This window comes from Palaemon carinicauda, chromosome 18, assembly GCF_036898095.1.
Source record: "Palaemon carinicauda isolate YSFRI2023 chromosome 18, ASM3689809v2, whole genome shotgun sequence".
NCBI classification, from domain to species: domain Eukaryota; kingdom Metazoa; phylum Arthropoda; class Malacostraca; order Decapoda; family Palaemonidae; genus Palaemon; species Palaemon carinicauda.
In genome coordinates this window covers 130,215,465-130,225,464 of record NC_090742.1, presented here as the reverse complement: position 1 = coordinate 130,225,464, position 10,000 = coordinate 130,215,465, and the positions used below count along the sequence as shown (strand labels likewise).

The 10,000-nt window shown below is 31.6% G+C and overlaps 1 pseudogene; it reads left to right on the top strand.

The window, feature by feature from the left end:
- LOC137657555 (putative neural-cadherin 2) overlaps positions 1 to 10,000 on the top strand; it is a 121,711-nt pseudogene that overhangs the window by 93,812 nt on the left and 17,899 nt on the right.

The following is a 10,000-nucleotide window of genomic DNA, read 5'->3' as shown; positions in this document are numbered from 1 at the left end:
GAATGTTATCAAATAGGCCACCACAACCTGTGAACTTTTTCCTATTTTTTAAATGGAACCAGGCGGATCATATTCATATTTTATTTAGAAAAAAATTCAGTCGCTTTGAGGTGTGGAATTGATATATCATCTGTGATCCCATATGCACTTTTTCATGTAAATAATACATTTACTACGCTTTGTTTTGATGATTATCCACTTGACCAATACTTCTGCTACAATAATCACTTGAACTTAGCAGAAAATCTAATAAAACTGAACTTACTATATCAGATTAGTAAACTATTTTTTTTATGTATATAGGTTTTTTCTTCTTTATTTTGTTATCATATTATCCTAAAAAGTTATATGACTTCTAGATCGCAAATATATTTTTCAAAATAGTTCTTTGACATTTTATATTTCTGGTTGAATGCAAAAATTCCAGAGCGTGATGGTGAAAGAAAACTTGATCATCACATAAAGAATTTATCTAAACGAAGGGAATATTATAACCAATTTATGTTAGTGAAGTATGCTTATTGAAAGCGTTTTCATAAAAAATAATGCTGTATTCTATATCGAATAATGATCAGATAAAATCACGGTTATCAAATGAAAAAGAAGAAAATAATCTAGAAAATTTTAACCAATTTGTTTTATAAGTGAAGTATGCTCATTAAACTGATTTCTTATATAAAAATTTTCTTATTTTATATGAATAATGATCACCTAAAATCACGTTAATCAAACGAATTGGAGAAAAAATAATGAACTAGAATCGTATTCATTTACAATATAAGGTTAATCTTGTATGATGAATAACCATGCAATGTAAAATAAATATCCATTCATGATGACTAAATAGATATAAGAATTATGCTTTCCCATTACAGATGTGTGACTAATGAATTTGGTGAGCCTGTTTGCGAGTGCAATCTGGGTTTGGACAACAGACTCTTGCAACCAGCAAACCCAAAGCGGCTTCCTTCAATGCAAACAGCTACGTCAGAGTTGCATTATCTTCGACCCCAGCCCCAAATACCACAACGCTTCGTTTACGGTGAGCAGGAGTTTTTCCTTTTCCCGATTTTCATGTCTCCAATGTGAAAGCAATTCTGACTCGCTTATTATTTAGTTGATGAACATGTTGGTGGTAAAAGTTAGATTAAAGTGATGACAGGAGTAATGAAAATAACAATATGATAATTTCTCTCTCTCTCTCATCGTCTCTCTCTCTCTCTCTCTCTCTCTCTCTCTTCTCTCTCTCTCTCCTCTCTCTCTCTCTCTCTCTCTCAGCTACCTGCACACTCTTGTAACATATTATTTACATAGAAGCTTTGCAATCTCTCATCTCTCTCTCTCTCTCCCTCTCTCTCTCTCTCTCTCTCTCTCTCTCTCTCTCTCTCTCAGCTACCTGCACACTCTTGTAACATATTATTTACATAGAAGCTTTGCAATCTCTCTCTCTCTCTCTCTCTCTCTCTCTCTCCCTCTCTCTCTCTCTCTCTCTCCCTCCCAGCTCCCTGCACACTCTTGTAACATATTTACATGGAAGCCTTGCAATCTCTCTCTCTCTCTCTCTCTCTCTCTCTCTCATCTCTCTCTCTCTCTCTCTCTAAATGAGAAAAAAGTTTCTTTTACAGAGTGTGATAAAAGCTGAAAACAAATCAAATAACTGTCCAATGCAAATTCACTCCGTTAAGCATAGCTAAACTAATAAAAGAAACTAAATAAGATTATATAATTGATTTTGTTGTAAAGAAGTATGGTTTAGCTATGGTTCCTCAAGATTGTTGATCTATATGATATGACAAGTACTTTAGAAGATAAATGTGAAGTGAAGAACCTCAACCCGAAAGAAATAAATGTTTATGATATGCAGTAAAAAAAAAAAAAAAAAAAAAAAAAAACTATATTCTCCTGAGAATTAATAACCAGATTGTCAATGTAAGGTAAGGATTTATAATCGAATTTCATAGCAGCATACACTGAGATCAGATAAAAAAATCAGGTAAGAAAACACCATTATATGGAAAATTAATCTGACTAGTAACTGTATTCAGAATAAAGTGACCATTATTATTATTATTATTATTATTATATTATTATTATTATTATTATTCTTATTATTATTATTATTATTATTATTATTATTGTTGTTATTATTATTATTATTATTATTATTATTATTATTAAATCGTCTATTCCTTCATTAATTTTTTTTTCAATAGATTTCGTCAAGAGGGGATTCACGTCGGTGGATCGCCCGATTACATTGGCGTCTCCTCCATTTACACGGTCCTTCGCGACTTTCATAATGGTAAGCAAACACAAGTGGTCAAGCAGACTAATTCTGCATGATTTACACAATGAAAACCTGGATTTTCTAAATGCAAAACCTAAATGGGTTTTTTAGGTTTTGCGCACTATATAGGTAGATTAAATTTGTAGTTTATTCTAATCTTCTATGATTTATATAAATTTATGAATAGCGGAGTTTTTTATGGTTGTTCTCTAAAGAGTAAAATATAACAATAAAGCAAATCGTTTTCTCCTAACAAAATACGGGAGTATCTTTCACTTATTGTAAATGTAGATTAAAGGATGTTTTGAACTGCATAAACAACTGGGTGTATATATATATATATATATATATATATGTGTGGTGTGTGTGTGTGTGGGTACATATATATATATATATATATATATATATATATATGTACCCACACACACATACACACACACACACACATATATATATATATATATATTATATATTATATATATATATATATATATATATATATTATGGCTGGCAAGTTACATAAAATCCCAATCTGTAAACCCACCTGTTTATTTTTACATAAATCTGTTATACTTGAAAAATGCCCGAGCTCTGAGAATATTATGCAACTCCCAGACAGCAATACATAAAAACACTGAATATCCTGAGGTCTCTTACATACACTCAAACTAAACTGGGTGATTATTTTATAAGAACTATTCATAAACAATCTTTTACTTTGATTCTTAGTCAGGGATTACAAGCAAGCACTATTATGAAATATTGGAGATCAAAATAATACCCACTTTCAAAAAATAAATATAGTCTATAAAAAGTTACAAATCTGAAAAAATTATCACCAAAAATAAATCACTCGAAATATCAAATCTGAACAAAACCTTAGACTAATACAAGAGAATAATAGCTTAGAAAAAATTATACAATCACTTGTTTCACAGTAACAGATTTATAATATTTTTAGATTTTGATGATTAATGAAAATAGCTAACACTTCAACACTAATGATTAAAACCCTTAAGAAATTTACATAAATGTAACTGATACAATTACATGTTTTATATCACATGAGGTAACCGAATAATTAAGCCAGAATAATTACACTTCACTTTTAACCTCAATTTCACAGGGCCATTTACAAAATTTATATTAAACCAGTACTTACATTACCACATTACTCTTGAAATATCATTCAAAGTTTCTTTAACGTTTGAACACACTATACACAATATATTTTGGATATAAAACATTAATCACGTTTGAGAGGGTGCACACTCGAAGAACTTGAGATGAAAGGATGGACGAACTTTGGCTTTTCCAAAGAGACAGGCTGGATCTCTTCTGGTACTTATAATTTCAAAAGGCCGCTTATACATTGATTTAAAACTTCTAGAAAATTCTAAATAGATCATTTTAGTGGCATGGCGGGAAAAGCATAGCTGCGTAAGGTTGCCAACGTAGAAAATTGAACAAAGGAACAAACCTTGCTTGCAAGGCAACTCTCTCTTAGCTAACTCCGCCCACTTACCCCTCAAAATATTTAAAAAAAGAGTAGATCTATTTTGAGAAGTTTCATGGACATTCTAATCCCGTGGATATATAAATATGACGTAATACCTCATGAAAATATAAAAAAATTACATAAGCCCTTGTGTTCATATCTCGTATGGTTTGTACAGCATACCTAGTCGAGTTACATAAGACTTTGTAACAAAATCCAGGAAATAAAAAGATTAATTCTTAAAGATAGCGTAAATTTACATACACTGTCTTGAATGAAAAATACATTGAAATGAATGAGGAAAGTCTTATGTAATTTACATACAATGCCCTTAAACCTATATGTGTGAGACCCACATTGCGAGCTGGCTATACACCTCTTGAATAGACAAATGAAAATACATGACTAAAATATTTGCTCTATGCTAGACCAGCTTTGTAAGACTATATATATATATATATATATATATATATATATATATATATATATATATATATATATAAATATATATATATATATATATATATATATATATATATATATGTATATATATATATATATATATATATATATATATATGTGTGTATATATATATATATATATATATATATATATATATAAATATATATATATATATATATATATATATATATATATATATATATATGATACTTGGGCATATTACTATTCGTTTATGATGAATAGACAACGTTTCAGTGGCGTCCAAACATCGAAGACAGCTTCTTCTCGTATAGATCGCCCTGCAAATAGTTTTTTGAATAAAAAGCAGAAATACATTTACTTTTCTCCACCTATTAGTGTCGACACGTGTTTCCGATCACTGGTGACCGTTCTTCAGGACTACATTGAGTTTCGGAATTACACTTTAATATGAAGGTGGTAAAAATTTGATACAAAAATATTTAGAAATTCGGGAAACATTCAGCCAATTGATAAATGGAACCTTTAGATTCTTTGAAATATAAATACGAAAATCTAAGATTATACTCCAAATGCATTTAAAATTTGACAATTAAATTGATTAAGTTTTTGCTGAAACCTAGCAAAGAGTGGTTGGACACACTATTGAAAAGATCTGACATTAAGATATAACATCAAGGAACTAATAAGTTAGTTAAATGATTAAATTGTATAAATAGAAAGAAGACGTGTGAAAATGTGGTAATTACAGATGATTAAAGATTTTTTAGTATACATTCAAGATACTAGAAACAATAATGGAATGAAGATTGAAAGAGTTAATAGATATACATGAGCAGTATCTCTGGTTTATGAAAGGAAAGAATACAATTGATGCTATTTTTATAGCAAGGTTTGTCAAAGAAAAGTATATAGATGGAAAAGGGTATAATTAAAAGTGTTTTGTGGATCTTGAAAAATTATTTTCGATAGAGTACTGTTACGGTAAGTCTAATGACGTTGAGAAAGAGGGGAGAACAGAAGTTGGTGAGGTTAGTGAGGATGGTGTATGAGGGGACAAGAACCATTATAAAGACAAAATATGGGTAGACTAAGGCATTCCCCGTGAAGCTCGGTCTCCATCTTGATCAGCTCCGAGTCCATTCTTGTTCCTCGTCGTTATAAAAACTTCAACATCAGAATTAAAGAACAACGAAGAATTGTGGGCATTCATGTTTGTTGCTGATTTAGTCATTGCAGCAGACATAAGAGAATTACAAGAATGGTTTCAAGCCTAGAAAGGAAAGGATTGGAGGTAAACTTTGAAAAGTAGGACCTAATGATTAACTATAGAGAAGGGCATGAAGAAATGAATATTTAATTGGAAGATGGTATAGGGCTAAAACAGCACAATGAGTTTAATTACTACTTGGGAACAATGATTGCAGAAGAGGGAGGTACTCAGAGATCATTGAGACAGAGAAGGAAAGGACGCATATCGAAGATAGAGAGAAGTAATTGGAGTTATCTTACACAGTAAAATACCATTGAGGCTCAAAATTAATATTCATGAGACATTTATGAAGAACATACTATTATATAGAACAGAAACTCGGGCACTTTAGAGGAAAAAGATGGGACTCTTAGAAACAACCGATATGATAATGGTGAGATGAATTTCTGGAATATCACTACTGGAAAGGTGGGACAGTCGAGATTTGAGAATGTGTGACTTATGTAATGTAAAGGAGAAGGTTAGGGAAGCTCTTCTAAGATTACTATGGCTATCTAATGGAGGAGGTGGAACTAATCAAGATTGCTAAGAACATGCCAGCGATGGAAAGAGAAGTGTGGGGCGTTGACAGATCAGACGGATGGATGTGTTGAGAAGGGGTAAGGTGGGAGAACATGCAAGAAATGTAAATAAATGGAGAATGTTGACTCAAACGAGAAATCAGGACGAATAAGATCGAATATATATATATATATATATATATATATATATATATACACACACACACATATATATATATATATATATATATTTATATATATATATATATATATACTATTTATATATATATATATATATATATATATATATATATATACATATATATATATATATATATATATATATACACGTGCATATATATATATATATATATATATATATATAATATATATATATATTATATATATGTGTGTGTGTGTGTATATATATATAAGGAAAGAGAGAGAGAGAGAGAGAGAGACGAGAGAGATCGAGAGAGAGAGAGAGAGGATCGAGAGAGAGAGAGAGCTATGGAGTCTTCAGACTGACCAGACAGTACTACATTGGATCATTACGGTTCATTTCCCCATTTGCCTACACACACACTCACACCAAATAGTCTGGCATATTCTTTACATATTCTCTTCTGTACTCATACACCTGACAACACTAAAATTACTAAACAATTCTTCTTCACCCGATGGGTTACTGCACTGTAATTGTTTAGTGGCCACTTTTCTCTTAGAAAGTGTAGAAGGGACTCTTTAGCTATGGTAAGAAGCCCTTCTAGGAGAAGGTTACTCCAAATCAAACCATAGTTCTCTAGTCTGGGATAGTGTCATAGCTTCTGTACCATGGTCTTCCAATGTCTTGGTATAGAGTTCTCTTGCTTGAGGGTACACTCGGACACACTATTCTATCTTATTTCTCTTCCTTTTTTTTTTTGTTAAAGTGTTTATACTTTATAAAGGAGATATTTAGTTTAATGTTACTCTTCTTAATAATTAAATTTTCTTTGCTTCCATTCCTCACTGGGCTATTTTCCCTGCTGGAGCCCTTGGGCTAATAGCATTATGCTTTCCAAATAGGGTTGTAGCTTAGCAATTAATAATAATAATAATAATAATAATAATAATAATAATAATAATATGCGTGTGCATGTATTGCTAATTCTTGCCAAATATGCAATGCAGGCTGTTTGGACGACGTACGCATATCTGGATGGAGTCTTCCCTTGCCTCCTTTGGGACAACAGCACCGAATGGGCGCAAGCAACAATGTTTGCAAACATATTTGAGGATGCCCCGGAGGAGTGGATGTTTGTGCAAATGTTTCCTGTCCAAACCCCTTCACTTGCATCGACCTATGGAGAAGACATCATTGCGGGTAAGTTGGTTGGAAACTATGTCTCTATTGTAAGAAGGCATTGTTTATAGATTTTTTTTCCACTAAATAAGCTCAATGTACTCGTGTAACGAAAATTGTTTTGAAGGGTAAAGGACCAAATACATACTATAACTAAATACTGTTGTCATTGTTTCTGACACGTGAAGAAAATCTTACGGTAGTATAAAAAGTAACTTATTGGTATATGAACATTATGATTGAGGGCTTAGTCCTTACTAAAGGTTCTTTGTGGATATGATCAAACTTTATAACTATATCTCTCTTCCTGTTCGTGCCAGGTGTGACGAGGGAACAGCATTATCAGAGGAGGAAGAAATTTGCCAAGATATCAACGAGTGCCTCGGTAATCCATGCCTTAATGGTGGCACTTGTGTCAATCGTGACCCTGGGTACTTCTGTGAATGCCCTGATTCCCATATTGGTGAGTTATCCGTGTTTATATTCTTTAGTAAAAAGTGTTGGATAAATAAAAGGATAGTAACGAAAAGCTTACTATTAACTTTTGGCAAAATCTATTAAATTGTATTCTGCTTTGATTTATCTACACGAATTAATTTCTTTAAAGAAATGAATCATGTAACTTTGTGATGATAAAAAAAAATTATGGTAAACAATATCATACATTATTCTTTAATTATTCATTAACTACTTATTGGGTTATCATTAACATCATTACATTTAATCGGTTATGACATCAGAAAATAGAGGGAAATTTAAGATTATAATCCACAAAAGAGTCAAAAAATATATTTCCTGACTCCATGAGAACGAGTCTTCAAAGAAACCCTATATTTAAAAAAAGTTTTCTCTCTCTTCCTGACATCAGGGGACCATTGTGAGGGACAGGCAATGCCGGTGCCTTCACTGGCCACTTCAATCGGCATTTTCATCATGACATTCTCTTGGGTTCTTCTTTTTATGGGTGAGTTTCATGTCGTCTCTACTACTGTATACAAAAATAGGTATTCTTTAAAATATAAGAATTATGATAATAATTATCAAAATTATTATGACGGCACTATTGTAGCCCATATCGATCCATAACTATTCTATTATTTTACACAATACTCAAAAACCTAGTTAAAAGATAAAACAAGAATGATTGTACTTGAAAGTTAATTATAACTAAGACTATTTAATATCTATTTGTTGTTTCTTGATCATTAGCGGTAGGTGTTGCGGTTTGGATTTTGCGGAGACGTTGTCGACAGAAGAAGTCGACCAGTAGGACGAGTTCGACCGGGACGTCACTCGACCAAACGGAGATTGAGGAGACTCAGTCGGAAAGAATCACAATCGCAAAGATAATCAGCCTTAATGGAAAGTTTGCCTCCAAGTCGGGCCAAACTACCGTCGGTAAGTACCAACATGCAAACACACATACACACTTACACACATTCACACTCATATATATATATATATATATATATATATATATATATATATATATATATATATAGATAGATAGATAGATAGATAGATAGATAAATCGAGAGTGGGAGAATAGTATATATATATATATATATATATATATATATATATATATATGTATGTATGTATGTATGTATGTATGTATATATATAGATAGATATATAAATCGAGAGAGAGAGAGAGAGAGAGAGAGAGAGAGAGAGAGAGAGAGAGAGAGAGAGAAAAGTTCAACAATGTATATTTTAGTCAGCCAAATCATAAATTATAACATACTTCGTTTGTATTCGAATGCAAATTCACCTCCCTTTGCTTACTGATATATGATAGAAAGCGAGTTAATGTATTTTATAAGAATTGATCTTTATTTTAGCTCCATTCCTATTGAAGTGATTAGTTTACAATCAATTCTGAAAATATTTATTTGAACAATTTTTTGTTAAGTATGCGAGTCGATTTTATCACATGTTTTTATTGCCATACTATCAGTTTCGCTAACTGCTGTCATTACGTTTGTCCTTGTTCTTTTGTACTTCATCTCAACCATTGTAACCAGCCTCTCTGGGACTTCCTCTTCCTAAAGGATCACAAAATCATTGTTTCCTAACCTGCTTAATCTTTCCCAATCACCAATCAGGTATCCTTCTCAAAAGCTTTCAAACCATGATATTTTAATTTGCTTCTTCAGTAATTACCACATTCGTCTGTAGTTACCACATTCCATGACATTACTTTCCTGTGTAAATATACAGTAGATACCATTAGATTTCCTTCCCAGTCGTTAGGTATCCTATTTTGATATCACTCTTAATAAATCCAGCATCCATTCTACCCCTTTCTTGTTTTCTACTTCATTGCTTTTTCTATCACTCCTGTAATGGTGAATTATGAAACTGTTATTAAATCCTTTATTCTATGTAAAAATACTTCCCCTTTCTAGGAAAATCTAGAACTAACTCTCCTTATAATGCTATAATTTCTAATATTTGATATGGATTTGCCCTATCAAAGTTACTTTTTAATGAAAATAAATCCCAATCATTAAAATCAGTTTCATTGAGAATTTATCTTTTAAGGAATCTTAAACATCTATACTTATTAGGATGTCGACTGGTATCCACAATTGGAGTCTAATGTTCCAATTTCTCTACTTGGGCCTTTCAAAACCTAGCATTAGAATGCATTT